Genomic DNA, 14098 nt, shown 5'->3' with positions numbered 1-14098 from the left:
TATTTCGCGAGTTAAGATGAGTGTCTTCGATCTTAAAGCTCAAGGGCTGGATCGACCGTCAGCGTTGAAATAGCAAGCTGGATCGACTGACCGCATACACACACACACACACACACGCACACACACACACACACACACACACACACACACACACACACACACACACACACACACACACACACACACACACACACACACACACACACACACACACACACACACACACACACACACACACACACACACACACACACACACACACACACACACACACACACACACACACACACACACACACACACACACACACACACACACACATCGCAAAGGCGGGAGCTACGGAAAGCAGGGGAGCGCTGTCTGAAATTCAGACTCACCAAGAAGAGGAAGGAAAGGCACAGTGTACGGTAAGTGAGCGTGGGGGGGGGGGGGGGGGGGGGGAGATAAGGGGAGAGAATGGGAGAGAAAGGGAGAGAGGGGGAGAGAAGGGTGGGGGGGTGGAAAGGGGCGAGGCATTTTTACGAAGAAAATAAAGTTTAGCGGGCATTTGACCTAGAGGTCGGTTTTCCTCAGTCCGAAAAACTCCAATGAGCCAATTAAAAGGCACGGTCAGCGAAGAAGATTGCCTACTGCTGCCCACAACAGCCTGTTACTATATAGTGACCCCACTCTACTGCACTACGAGTTATAAAGAACCATGCCGATCAAATTATACTCACGGAAAATGTTTCAACATGCTGAAAATTTATCCGCGACCTAGCTGAGGCCACGAGTATTCGGGAACTTCCCTCGAGCATGAAGGAGAGTTCCAGTGACCTCATAGGACCTCCTAGGACCACATGTCAACCATGTTGCAAGTTTGAGTCGAGGGCAAACTTGTCTAAACTGGTAGATTAGGTCGCCGCAGTGTGACAGCCATAAAACTCTGGCGCCAAGGCTGGGTGCGGTGGCCGATCTCGACCTCATCAGGACTTCCGTGCTGATCGGCGGGTCGAATCTGCCCCCTGTGGCCGGGGCTCTGGAACTACAGCCATGCTGGAAGCAGCAGATCCATTCTCATAGTCGACTTCTGAGGCCGACTTTGCAGGGGCCGTGACCTCTGACGGTCCAGTGAAACAGATAATCCAGAAAGGTTTTGGAACCAAGGGTGCCGGAAAATCGTTGGTAAACCTGTACCTCAGAGGAGGCCGAGTGAAAGCACATGTCAGGAGGAGGCTCATTAGGCACCAGGGAGTGTGTACACTGTCACCAGACATAGGAGATCTGGTACAGAGACATCCGCACCGAGATATGTCTTTACATTGCGATGCCCCAGAGGAGAACCATGCCTGCAACTTGTTCATGAAACGAACAAAGGGTCCACAATTAACTATCGTGTGCTGCAGTATACATAGATAAGTGATATACATGTAACTAAATTATTTTGCCTGCAGTGAAATTGATTTAATTGAATTAACTTATATATTTTTTGTGTAAAATTCAGGACATATAATAAAATTCTATTGCTCCATATCCCACGTCATCCCTATTATATCAGAAGCAAGTTCTTTCATAAAAAGCATGCGATGGTGGGAGGAAGTGGCCATGGTTCGTGTTGGCAGTGGGCATCTATTTTATTCTTTGCTAATGGAAACAGCGTAGGCACCATTTGTTGAGTTGGGTTGAGTTAGAGTTGGTAACTAGAGGCAATTGAGGTACCATGGACATTAGTGGTGCAGCTAGTACTGCCTCATTGTACCAGAGACCCGGGTTCGACCCTGACCTTCGATGCTGTCTTTGTGCAGTTTGCATATTCTCCCTGTGACTGCGTGGGTTTCCTCCAGGTGTTCTGGCAACATCCCAAAGATATCATAAGGACATAAGGTCATGCATGATAGGAGCAGAATTAGGCCATTAGGCTCATCAAGTCTACTTCGCCATTCATTCCTGTTTGATCTATCTCCCCCTCCTAACCTCATTCTCCTACCTTCCCCTCATAACTCCTGACATCTGCACCAATCAAGAATCTATCTGTCTCTGCCTTAAAAATATTAATTGGCCTCCACAACCACATGGTGGAGATGGGAAGATGTGGCCAGTAGTGGGATCCCATTGGAGGTAGCGAAAATGTCAGAGGACTATCTGTTGTATGTGACGGCTGGTAGGATGGAAGGTGAAGACAAGGGGAACTCTGTCCTTGTTACAAGTGGGGGGATGGGGAGTGAGAGCGGAGCTACAGGATATAGAGGAGACCCTGGTGAGAGCCTCATCTTTAGTTGAAGAGGGGAACCCCCGTTCTCTAAAGAATGAGGACATCTCTGATGCCCTGGTTTGGAACACCTCATCCTGGGTGCAGATGCGGCGTAGACAGAAAGTAGGGGATAGAGTCCTTACTGGGAGCAGGGTGGGAAGAAGTGTAGTCCAGACAGCCATGGGAGTCAGTGAGTTTGTAGTAAATGTCGGTCAGTAGTCTGTTACCTGTGATGGAGATAGTGAGGTGTAGAAATGGTAAGGAGATGTCGGAAATGGTCCTCACCTCCTGGTAGCTCAGCACTTCAAACTCCCCCTCCCCATTCCGAATCTGACCTTTCTGTCCTGGGCCTCCTACATGGCCAGATTTCCCACCGCAAATTGGAGGAGGCCTTGCTTTCTCCCTCCTTCCCCTCCCTTTTCCTTTCTTCTTCTTCTTCCCCCCCCCCCCCCCCCCCCACCTCCACATCAGTCTGAAGAAGGGTCTCGACCCGAAACGTCACCTATTCCTTCGCTTCATAGATGCTGCCTCACCCGCTGAATTTCTCCAGCATTTTTGTCTACCTTCGATTTTTCCAGCATCTGCAGTTCGTTCTTAAACAAAGCAGAAGACTCATTAATCCATAACAAATCCTGGACAGTAAGATTTTAATGCTACATGTAAAAGGAGATCACTTCGCTCTGCAGTAAATCATTCACCTCATAAATAAAAGCAATTCCAATATTCATATATTAAAAGTACTTTTATCTGAAAGTCTGCTGTAATTCAAAATTATAAGAAACCATAATTTGCAGTATAAGTCACAGACATGTAGTTTTAATAATACATTCATTTGGGTAAAATGGAAAATAATTTACATTTTATTTTTTACATAAAGACACATTTATCACTGACATTTATCGTAAATATTCCAAACGACTTAATTTTTCATCATTACAATATCCACTCCTATATTGATAAATGTGTGGAAGATAACTTATTTTGCAACAGTATTCAGTTTATATATCCATTATATGCAGTATAATCATGCTTTGGCAATAGTTATCCTTGCAATATCTCATTGTGCAATGACTCTGCTGGTTAAGATTTGCATTCATTAAATTATGTAAATTATTTAATTATGTGATATGTGTTTACAGATTTTAATTGATGTTCCCAATAGCCCAATAATAGATTACAAGTACAATCTCTTCCACTTAATTAAATTAATGCTATTCAGATTTTAGCTTGGAAAAACATAGATGCTTAAGATTAAGCTCAAGAAAAGTTTAGTTATTTTTGATATGCCACAGATTATTTTATTTTGATATGCCACAGTTTGTCAATTTCCTTTCATCCCAGTTAGGAGGGAATTTGAACGTAAAGCATTCACAGTGAAGCCTCATAACGACCTATGGTCTTTTGTGGTTCAATACTGCCACTGCATTTATTTCACACACTGTATCTTTACGGTGACTTTAGAATATCCTGTGCACTGATAAATACAAGTTTATAAGGCAACATATTTTATATCAATTGATGACCAGCTTCCAGGCAAACAATAATATTAAATACTAGCTCGGAGATACAAACTCGGCAGAATGGTGCACTAGGTGGTAAGGTGGTACAGCAAGTAGAGCTGTTGTCTCACCATGCCAGAGACCAGGGTTCCATCCTGACTGCCAGTGCTGTCTGTGTGAGGTTGACACTCTTTCCTTGCGATGGTGTGGTTATTCCAGTTTCCTCCCACATCTCAAAGATGTTCACAAAACTTGCTATTTAATTATGAAATGTTGTTCCTTTAAGGAAGAAGCGGGAGTCTTATGCCCCTGTCCCACTTAGGAAACCTGAACGGAAACCTCTGGATACTTTGCGCCCCACCCAAGGTTTCCGTGCGGTTCCCGGAGGTTGCAGGTGGTTGCCGGAGGTTGCAGGTAGTTGAAGCAGGTAGGGAGACTGACAAAAACCTCCGGGAACCACATGGAAACCTTGGGTGGGGCGCAAAGTCTCCAGAGGTTTCCGTTCAGGTTTCCTAAGTGGGACAGGGGCATTACTTCTCAAAAAGTATTACAATAGGTAGAGTGAATAAGTGCAAACTTTTCCTTACAAGTCATTTAGCACTTTTTATTATCTTGCACTGCCCGGTAGTTTACAATATTAGCTCAAAGGTAGCTAACCATGAATGGCAATCATTGCTGATGACAAAGTTAGCATGTTGTTCAAATAACAAGAGCAAAATTGAGGCACTGATTGTATTACTAACACTGTCCCTGATATCATTAAACCTGGGTGATTAGAATGGTGGCTGCTGTTATAAGTAATGAAATTAAGCTGTGCTAATTTGCACAGTCAATTTACATTCTGCCGGCAATTTTAGAAATGTATGAATATACAGCATCGATCAAAGAATAGATAGTTGGGAAATATTAAGTGACCGTATTTCTAAAACCTGAGACTCTTAATACTTAGAACAGCTGTTCCACACAGGGAGGAAATTCTTAAATTACATTTCTGATCTGAGGAAGCTGTTTTGCTCTCTGCATGTGTCCGTTAAATGTCTCCAAGATAAAACATTTCCCGCGGTGCGGGCTAATGATGATCCCAGAGATGGCATTGGTATGCGACCAGGTTTAACCATCACAGCATGAAGGTGGATCAGGATAATAGCTCAACAGCGACATTTCTTCACCCCTGAGCATTAACTTTCACTGGGATATCCGGGACCACAGTGCTAAGCGGAGAGAGGAAATTCAGCAACTTAGTCCTAGTTTCCATTGCTGTAAATGCGTGGATATGATAGAAGAATGGCCTGGAGAAGGTTTGTAAACAGCTTGTTCTAATCTTCACCCCGGTCTAGTTTCAGTCAATAAAATACTGAATCAAGCACTTGAGCAACTAAACTTTATTGTGGATAACACAATACAGGTTCCCCTGTACGATATCTAACCACCACGGGTTCAATCCTTGTATCTGCTTGGCCAAGCCCTTCTAGCCTCGTGCAAGCAGAGACACTCCAAAAGGTCACGCAGTCCCAAGCGTTCTTCCAGAAGATCGACAACGGTCCTTGTGGGGGCTGCCTTTTATATGTCCCCGAACCTTGAGGGGCTGAACCACATGGGGGTGGTCTCTGCACAATCCAATAACACATATCAATTATCACAGTACATAATTCACAGTTCCCCAATCCAATAGCATAATCTTACACACATTGTATCTGGTAATAACCCTATCCACGGTGGAAGTTCATTCCAAGAGCTCTTCCGAGTTAAAAAAAAAATCAAACTCGTGGTAAGCACGGAGAATGAATGTAGCGGGTACGTCGGAGCTTGGGGACATCTCTTAGCGCTAACGGCAGGTACTCGGGAAGACTCGCTAATGGCAGGTAAGCACGGGAAGACTTGTGAAGATTTTTCAACTTGATGAAAAATGTCCCCGATAGCCCCGAGTGCCGATGAGTGGCCATTACCATAAATCTCCGAGTTCGAATCAGGGCAAACTCGGGAGAACTCTTGGAATGAACTTGTACCGAGGGACAGGAATTTAAGGCTTCAAGAAGGAAGCTAACATAGATGAATAATGCAACATGTGCCTGGGGATTCAAACAAGGCTTAACATTTAAGCCAATCAACAACTAACAGGTGAAGGCCCTGTCCCACTTTCCCGAGTACTCACAAACTCTCTGGAATTTTCCCTTTGATTCGAACTCAGAGAAGTATGGTAATAGCCGTTCGTAGGTACTCGAGGCTATTTCTTTTACTTGTGGACATTTTTCAACATGTTGAAAAAACGTCCCTACTTACCTGATGCCCTGAGTTCCTACGGCTGGCATTACGAGCCACTACGAAACATCTACGGACTCCTACGGGCTCCTACGAGCTCGCTACCGACATTACCCAACATTCCCCGAGTTCGAATCTAGGGGAAAACTCGGGAGAGTTTGTGAGTAACTCGGTAAAGTAGGACAGGGCCTTGAATGTCTCGCAGCATTATTTATGTACAATTAGTTTGTATTTATCCAACTAACCCTATGCATTTCACACTCCATTGTAAGATCTCTGCAGATGTTCCATTATTTCCCTGCATCACTGCTCTGGGCCACTGACTCGCTGGCACCATTCAGCAGCTTATTTCAGTTCTGCAGAGGCACATTTAACTTGACCAACATGGCCTAGCAGTACACAAGCCCTGACTAAATTTTGAAGCATTGACTGCTCTGTTTTCGCCCGGATTAACAGGGACTCGACCCGAAACGTCAAATAATCCTTTTCTCCACAGTTGCTGACTGACCCGTTTAGTTACTCCAGCTCTTTGTGTCTATCTCATGAATATGATAGTTTAGTTTAGTTTAGGTACCACACAGAAATGGGCCCTTCGGCTCACCGAGTCCGCGCCGGCCAGCGATCCCCGTAAATTAACACTATCCTACGCACACAAGGGAAAATTTACAATTTTACCAATTAACCTACAAACCCGTACGTCTTTGGGATGTGGGAAGAAACTTAAGCACCTGGAGAAAATCCATGTGGTCACAGGGAGAAAGTTCAAACTCCGTACAGACAGCACCCATAGTCTGGATCGAACCTGGGTCTCTGGCACTGTAAGCGGCAGCTCTATTACTGCGCCTCCATGCCGCCCACAATAATTTGTATTCCAATTTGCATTGCTCTTTGGACTTTTTCTGAGTCACTTCAACAGAGGCACCTGCAGTCTCTGATTGAAGGAAGTGATTTCTGCAAAGTCCTTTGTCGCCGGTGAATCACGGCCACAAAAACAAAACAATCACACCTACACCTTCCAGCAAGGTTCATTCATAATGTATACTGGAAATATCAACCAAGGTGTACTAAAAGGATTGCAAATACAATATGAAACCTCTTTATCCAGAAAAGTCAGAATGTGCAGCTCTCCAATACAAATAATTCCATTGAAAGGCATTAATGCATTTGTCAAAGCATCAAGAAGATGAATGTTTATGCGATCTGGTAAAGGACGTTGCCTTCAGGCAGGGGCTGTCGGGTAGCGGTGGGGAGAGCATCTTGAAGCCTGGAGAGGGGCATGGCTTCAGGTGGGGCTGTCGGTGGCTGGTGGGAGACGAATGGCTTCAGGCAGTGGCCAGTGGGGAGGGGGAGAGGGGCTCTCTGGAGGGCTTGTATGGGTGTTGTGGGCCGAAGGGACTGGTTTCCAGAGTGCTAGTATGGACATTGTGGTCCGAATGGATTCTTAGACTCACAGTTTACTCACTCAATCATGCCTGGTGGACTCACAGTTCAGTCACTCACTCAGGCTGGTGGGCTCACAGTTCACTCACTCACAGCTGCTGGAGCCTCATTTTACTCACTCATGGCTGCTAGAGCCACAGTTAACTCACTCACAGCTTTTGGACCCGGCTCTCACTCATGGCTTCTGGACCCGACTCTCACTCAGGTCTTGCGGGCTTGCTGAATCACACCCAACTTCTGGTCTCATGCCTAGCCTCCGGGGCTTTATTCTCCTTGCCCACAGAAGGGGCATTACCTTCATGGTGGCCGACAGGCATGAAGACCAATCTGCTCAATCCACAATTTTTTAAACCTTCATAACTTTTATAATTTTCCATCGATCGGAACAAAACCTGGTAGCTTGGAGCAGAGGTGAATGGTGAGTAAGGTGACAAAAGATCCTAGCTATATAGGATACCGTTTTTGCGAAAATTTAAATACAACGCAGACGGGAAGTGTTCAAGATTGAGTTTTAGTAATAGTATCGATATAGTTCCATATGTGAATGGTTATTGCCTAGTCAAATAGGCAATAACAACATCTAGTAAAGCTGCAGCCAATGGTACCAGAGACCCGGAGTGATCGTAACCTTTTGTACTTTCTGTGTGGAGTTCTCCCTGTGATCACGTGAGGTTCCTCCACTCGCTCCCATATCGTAAAAACCTGTGGGTTTATAGGATAATTGGACTGTAAATTTTCCATAGTGTGCAGGGAGTGGATGAGACAGTGAGATTATGTCGAACTAGTGGAAATGGGTGGCGTGGACACAATGGTCCGAAGGGCCTGTTTCCATGCTGTATCCCTAAACTAGGTCTGTTTCAAAGTGAGCAGCCAAAGGGCTGTGAGCCAGGTTTGTGTTGTTCAGTTATCTGACACACAGAAACATAGAAACATAGAAACATAGAAATTAGGTGCAGTAGTAGGCCATTCGGCCCTTCGAGCCTGCACCCCCATTCAATGAGATCATGGCTGATCATCCAACTCAGTATCCCGTACCTGCCTTCTCTCCATACCCTCTGATCCCCTTAGCCGCAAGGGCCACATCTAACTCCCTCTTAAATATAGCCAATGAACTGGCCTCAACTACCCTCTGTGGCAGAGACTTCCAGAGATTCACCACTCTCTGTGTGAAAAAAGTTCTTCTCATCTCGGTTTTAAAGGATTTCCCCCTTATCCTTAAGCTGCGACCCCTTGGCCTGGACTTCCCCAACATCGGGAACAATCTTCCTGCATCTAGCCTGTCCAACCTCTTAAGAATTTTGTAAGTTTCTATAAGATCCCCTCTCAATCTCCGAAATTCTAGAGAGTATAAACCAAGTCTATCCAGTCTTTCTTCATAATACAGTCCTGACATCCCAGGAATCAGTCTGGTGAACCTTCTCTGCACTCCCTCTATGGCAATAATGTCGTTCCTCAGATTTGGAGACCAAAACTGTACGCAATACTCCAGGTGTGGTCTCACCAAGACCCTGTACAACTGCAGTAGAACCTCCCTGCTCCTATACTCAAATTATTTTGCTATGAAACCCAACATACGCTTTCTTTACTGCCTGCTGCACCTGCATGCCTACCTTCAATGACTGGTGTACCATGACACCCAGGTCTCGCTGCATCTCCCCCTTTCCCAATCGGCCACCATTTAGATAATAGTCTGCTTTCCCGTTTTTGCCAGAAGATCTCGTCTGCTCTAAACTGAGTTTATCATCCTTCCTCAGATACCTGTAATTAAACAGGATTTACTTCAGAAAACCCACAAATCAATATTGTGAATTATCATCTATCTTATTCTTTTATCTACAGTTTATAAATTGACTGAAAGTTTAGTTGATACGGTAACAGAAAGGGTTTGGGAGATTTTGAGGATATGTGATGGGGCTGCAGATGACGGCGGTCAGGGTGGGGCCTCGCTTACCAGAACGGGTGGCGACCCCGGATGGGGGCAGTATGCAGATCACAGCCCCCGTGTCCACGGGGAATCTGTCGGGCATCTGCTCGAGGAAAGCCTGCTCGAAGAGGAGACAAGGCTGTTGACCGTCCATCAGCGAAAGCATATGGCTCACCAGTACAGATGGCTTGGGGTCACCGAGGTCATCCATGTGCAGGAGCCGGGCAGCCCGAATGTACGCAGCAGCAGAGCCTTGAGACCCTCGTACTTGTTGAAGAAAGACTGGATAGACTCGGCTTGCACTCGCTAGAATTTAGAAGATTGAGGGGGGATCTTATAGAAACTTATAACATTCTTAAGTGGTTGGACAGGCTAGATGCAGGAAGATTGTTCCCGGTTGGGGAAGTCCAGGACAAGGGGTCACAGTTTAAGGATAAAGGGGAAATCCTTTAGGAGTGAGATGAGAAAAGCTTTTTTCACACAGAGAGTGGTGAATCTCTGGAACTCTCTGCCACAGAAGGTAGTTGAGGCCAGCTCATTGGCTATATTTAAGAGGGAGTTAGATGTGGCCCTTGTGGCTAAAGGGATAAGGGGGTATGGAGAGAAGGCAGGTACAGGATACTGAATTGGATGATCAGCCATGATCATATTGAATGGCGGTGCAGGCTCGAAGAGCCGAATGGCCTACTCCTGCACCTATTTTTCTATGTTTCTGTTTCTATTTTGTCGGCAGGCAGATTTTGGTGATAAGAGAGCAAACAGGTGGCGGTTTCTTGGTTGAACGCACCGACCACGTAGAAGTATTTAGTGGAATCCGCAATGATTTGTCAAATTTGGAACTGGGCCTCAACATGTTGGAACAACTCATGAGGTTGGACTACCCAGAAAATGGGCAATTTAAGCAAAACCACGTACTGCTGGGCGGGGCTGGCCGGGGTTCTCAGCGACGTTCATGATTGGACCCAAAAAATGTTCAGATCGTCGGGGTCACCAATATAGTGAGACCAGGCAGGTTGAGTGAAATATTCTTTATTAACAAAAATAAATGCTCGAAACGCCGCATACCTAGTCTAGAAATAATGATTACAGCTCCTGTCAATGCGAAGAACACTAACTACTAATTACTCTCAAAAGCCCGCGGACGAACCACTGGGTCACGTGACAAACCCGACCAATGACGAGTGTTCTGAATTCCCAGCCCCACCACTAGGTGCCGCTACAAGGTGATGTTTTGGGTCGGGACCCTTCTTCAGACTGAAAGTATGGGATGGCGGTGAAGAGCTGGAGGCGAGGAAAGACCACGATTAATCTGCAGAAGTCATTGCATGATTTCCCCTTCATAATTCCATGTGGACTTTGACCGAAGCACCTCAAGATTCAATAGGTCCTGGTGGAATAATTAGATTGGGTGGCATGGTGGCGCAGTGGTAGAATTGCTACCTTACAGCACTTACAGCGCCAGAGCCCCAGGTTCGATCCCGACTACGGGTGCTGTTTGTTTGGAGTTTGGACGTTCTCCCCGTGACCACATGGGTTTTTTCTGAGGGCTTCGGTTTCCTTCCACACTCTAAAGATGGATGGGTTTGTAGGTTAATTGGCTCGGTATAAATGCCACCATGCCGCATATTAGTTTAGTTTATTGTCATGTGTACTGAGGTACAGTGAAAAGCTATTTTGTTGCGTGCTGGGCCAGTTGGAGGAAGACTGAACGTGAATATTATCAAACTGTCCACCGTGTACAGATTCAAGATAAATGGAATAAATAACGATTAGTGCAAGGTAAAGTCCGGTAAATTCCAACCAAGCCTAGTCCGTTGGTCTCCAATAGATAGATGGTAGCTCAGGATCACTCTCCAGTTGATAAGATGGTTCACTTGCCCGATGGCACCTGGGACGAAACTGTCCCAGAGTCTGGAAATTGCTGCTGCTAGTAAGAATTTCATTGTTCCACTGTCAGTACATTTGACAATGAAACACTCTTGAGTTTCTCTTTCTCGAGTCTATGACTTTGACTATCACAAAACATTTTGAGTTGTAGTAATGTCAGCATCCATAATATGGAGTTGCTCTATCACCACTGACGTCTCAAAGCAGTAGTGGTTTCCTCTGACAGTGAGAATAGAGCAGGGTATGGGCCTATAGCTCTGCCATTATCTGACAATGTGTATATTTATTTAATGTGAGCTGGCATAGGCATCTGGAAATGAGGGATTTTGTAAGGCACCTGGAATGTTCCTGCTGGCAGACAGTATAAATGAGCATTCAACTCATTTGTTGCTTGTGTATGTGAGGGGAAATATCATTACCTACAAACAATCACAAATGCTCTTTCTTTCTCACTGCTGTGCAATTGAAAATTGATTTTTTTTTTCTGAAGATGTGCAAAGGATCAAGAAAGAAAATCACAGACTTTGAGGATCTAGCACGAAGCCTTCAGTTTTCATTTATGTTTGATTACTCGTTGCAATTGGAATAGGAAAGACAGGAAGTTATATTAATGCAATGTAGAAATTTAGTGCAACTGTAATTTTGGTGAATTTTGCCCATTTCCACATGGGTATCTGATCTCAGTAATCACATGATGGGTTTGGAGACATGTTGGGACAGGGGTAGAATTGCTGCCTATGATTGCCAGAGACCTGGGTTTGATCCTCACCACGGAAGCTTTTGTACGTTCTCTCTGTGACCGTTTGGGTTTTCTCCAGGTGTTCTGGCATCCTCCCATATTGCAAAGGCATGCAGTTTGTACGTTAATTGGCTTGAATAAAATTGTAAATTGTCCTTGGTGTGTAGAATAGTTTTAATGTACGGGGGGATCGCTGGTCGGCACCTGGACTCGGCGGGCTGACGGGCCTGTTTCTGCGCTGTGTCTCTAAAGTAAAGAACATTTTAAAGGGTATCGGAAAAAAACGAGCTTGTCGTAATTAAATGATCATTGTAATGAAAGTGATAAGTGGACAGTGAAGAAAGAGAAGAAAATAGATGACAGGAGACAGAAGGAGAAAAGGATGGGAATGAAAAAATGTGGAAAGAGAGTTGCAAGCAGCATTTTGATTCGCCCAAGAGCGAGCGTCTGTGTTGGATGAGAATGTGGATGGAGAGTCCTCAAGGCAATGACAGGGGTGTGGCAATGGGTCTAATACTGAAACATGGCAACCAAACTCACTCACTTAGCTTAGATATGATATGGCTGAATGGCCACTTTCTGTCCCATTGTTATGAAAACAGTTGACCAGTTTACATTAGTTATGACTGACAATTGTTCAAAACTAATTGGCATAACACTCATTGAAAGCCACAGGAGCGGTTTTCAGGAAATAGGAAAATTACCTAAGTTTGACATCCAGGTGCATCGTGAAGCAGGAGCAGGGGTTTAACACCAACGTTCAGTCCGCCTGGGCCTATGCTATCTCCCGGTTGTCAAACATTTTAACTCCCCTTCCCATTCCCACACTGACCTTTCTGTCCTGGGCCTCCTCCACTGTTAGAGTGAGGCCACATTCTGATTAGAGAAACAGCACCTCATATTTCACTGGGCAGCTTACAACGTTAATGTCTCTATCACCCCTCCCCCACCCTAGTTGTCATACCAGTTCCATTGTTTGCATCCTTGTACCCCTCTTGTTATCACACCTTCCTCAACCATTATGGGGCTCTTCCCTTCCTGAGGTCATCTGTTGCCGGCCCTGATTTGTTGTGGACTTCTCTCACCTCCTGCCTCCTCCCCCTTTGCATCTCTGATTTCTGGATTCTCTCCCCAACTAGAAAATAGTCTACGCCTTTACTCCTACTACCAAAATGCACAACTCCACACTTTGCTACACTATATTTCATTTGCCACTTCTCTGCCCACTCTCCCAACCTGTTCAAGTCCTTCTGCAGAGTCCCTGCTTTCTCAATACTACCCGCCCCTCCGCCTATTTTTGTATCATCCGCAAACTAGGCCACTGAGCCTTCAATTCCCAATTGAAATATGGCCTAATTCCAGGGCTATCACTTGTGACTTTACGACCTTATGAAATTAGGGGGCCCAGTGCCATCAAATGCTTATCATGTGTTAACCCACTCATTCCTGGGATCATTCTGGTCGACCTGCTATGGACCCTCAGAGCCAGCACATCCTACCTCTGATATGGGGCCCAAACCAGCTCACAGTTGTGCTCTACCTGAAATGGAAAACCGATCGACACTTAATGCATGGAGTCTCGGGTGCTAACTCCAGTTGTGTGGACAAGCTATAACAATTCCCCATGTATATAATAAAGATATCAGGAGCTTGTGTTGGGGAAGCTAGCATCAATCAACCAGCACCCTGCTGTGTTTGTTCTGGTTTAAAAATGTAAGCAAGTGCATTAGTCAAGCAGTGAGCTGAAACTTAGTATGAACTGGGGAGAGGGGAGGATGGGAATGTGAGTAACTCGCCCTGTCAAAACCAGAACACAAAGCAGCTTCTTATTTTTATAAAAAGCCTGTTGAGTTGGATGATAATACCGCATGGAGTAAACGTGAAGAAACAAAGGATGGAGAAAGTGCAGAGCTCTTAGAACCGCAGAGGGATTGGTGAGGAAAGTGAAGTACCAGGCAGAATGCATAATGCAAAGAATTCCAGCAATTTCATGGGGAACTAAAAATCTCAGCACTCAATCGCGTTATTGCTTCACCCTTGTACCCTTGAGATAGATAGAGCTCTTAATGATAGCGGAGTCAAGTGATATGGGGAGAAGGCAGGAACGGGGTACTGATTGT

At 45.2% G+C, this 14098-nt stretch overlaps 1 long non-coding RNA gene across 1 annotated transcript in view; it reads left to right on the top strand.

Annotated features, from left to right (window-relative positions):
- The first annotated feature begins 278 nt into the window (after nucleotides 1-278).
- LOC129709603 (uncharacterized) overlaps nucleotides 279-14098 on the top strand; it is a 59288-nt gene continuing 45468 nt past the window's right edge. Inside the window, exon 1 of the long non-coding RNA XR_008725531.1 lies at nucleotides 279-402. This is a non-coding gene — a long non-coding RNA (uncharacterized LOC129709603). The remainder of the gene's footprint in view (nucleotides 403-14098) is intronic.

Source organism: Leucoraja erinacea, chromosome 26 (assembly GCF_028641065.1).
Source record: "Leucoraja erinacea ecotype New England chromosome 26, Leri_hhj_1, whole genome shotgun sequence".
NCBI lineage: Eukaryota > Metazoa > Chordata > Chondrichthyes > Rajiformes > Rajidae > Leucoraja > Leucoraja erinaceus.
This window is presented reverse-complemented; position numbering and strand designations above follow the sequence as displayed.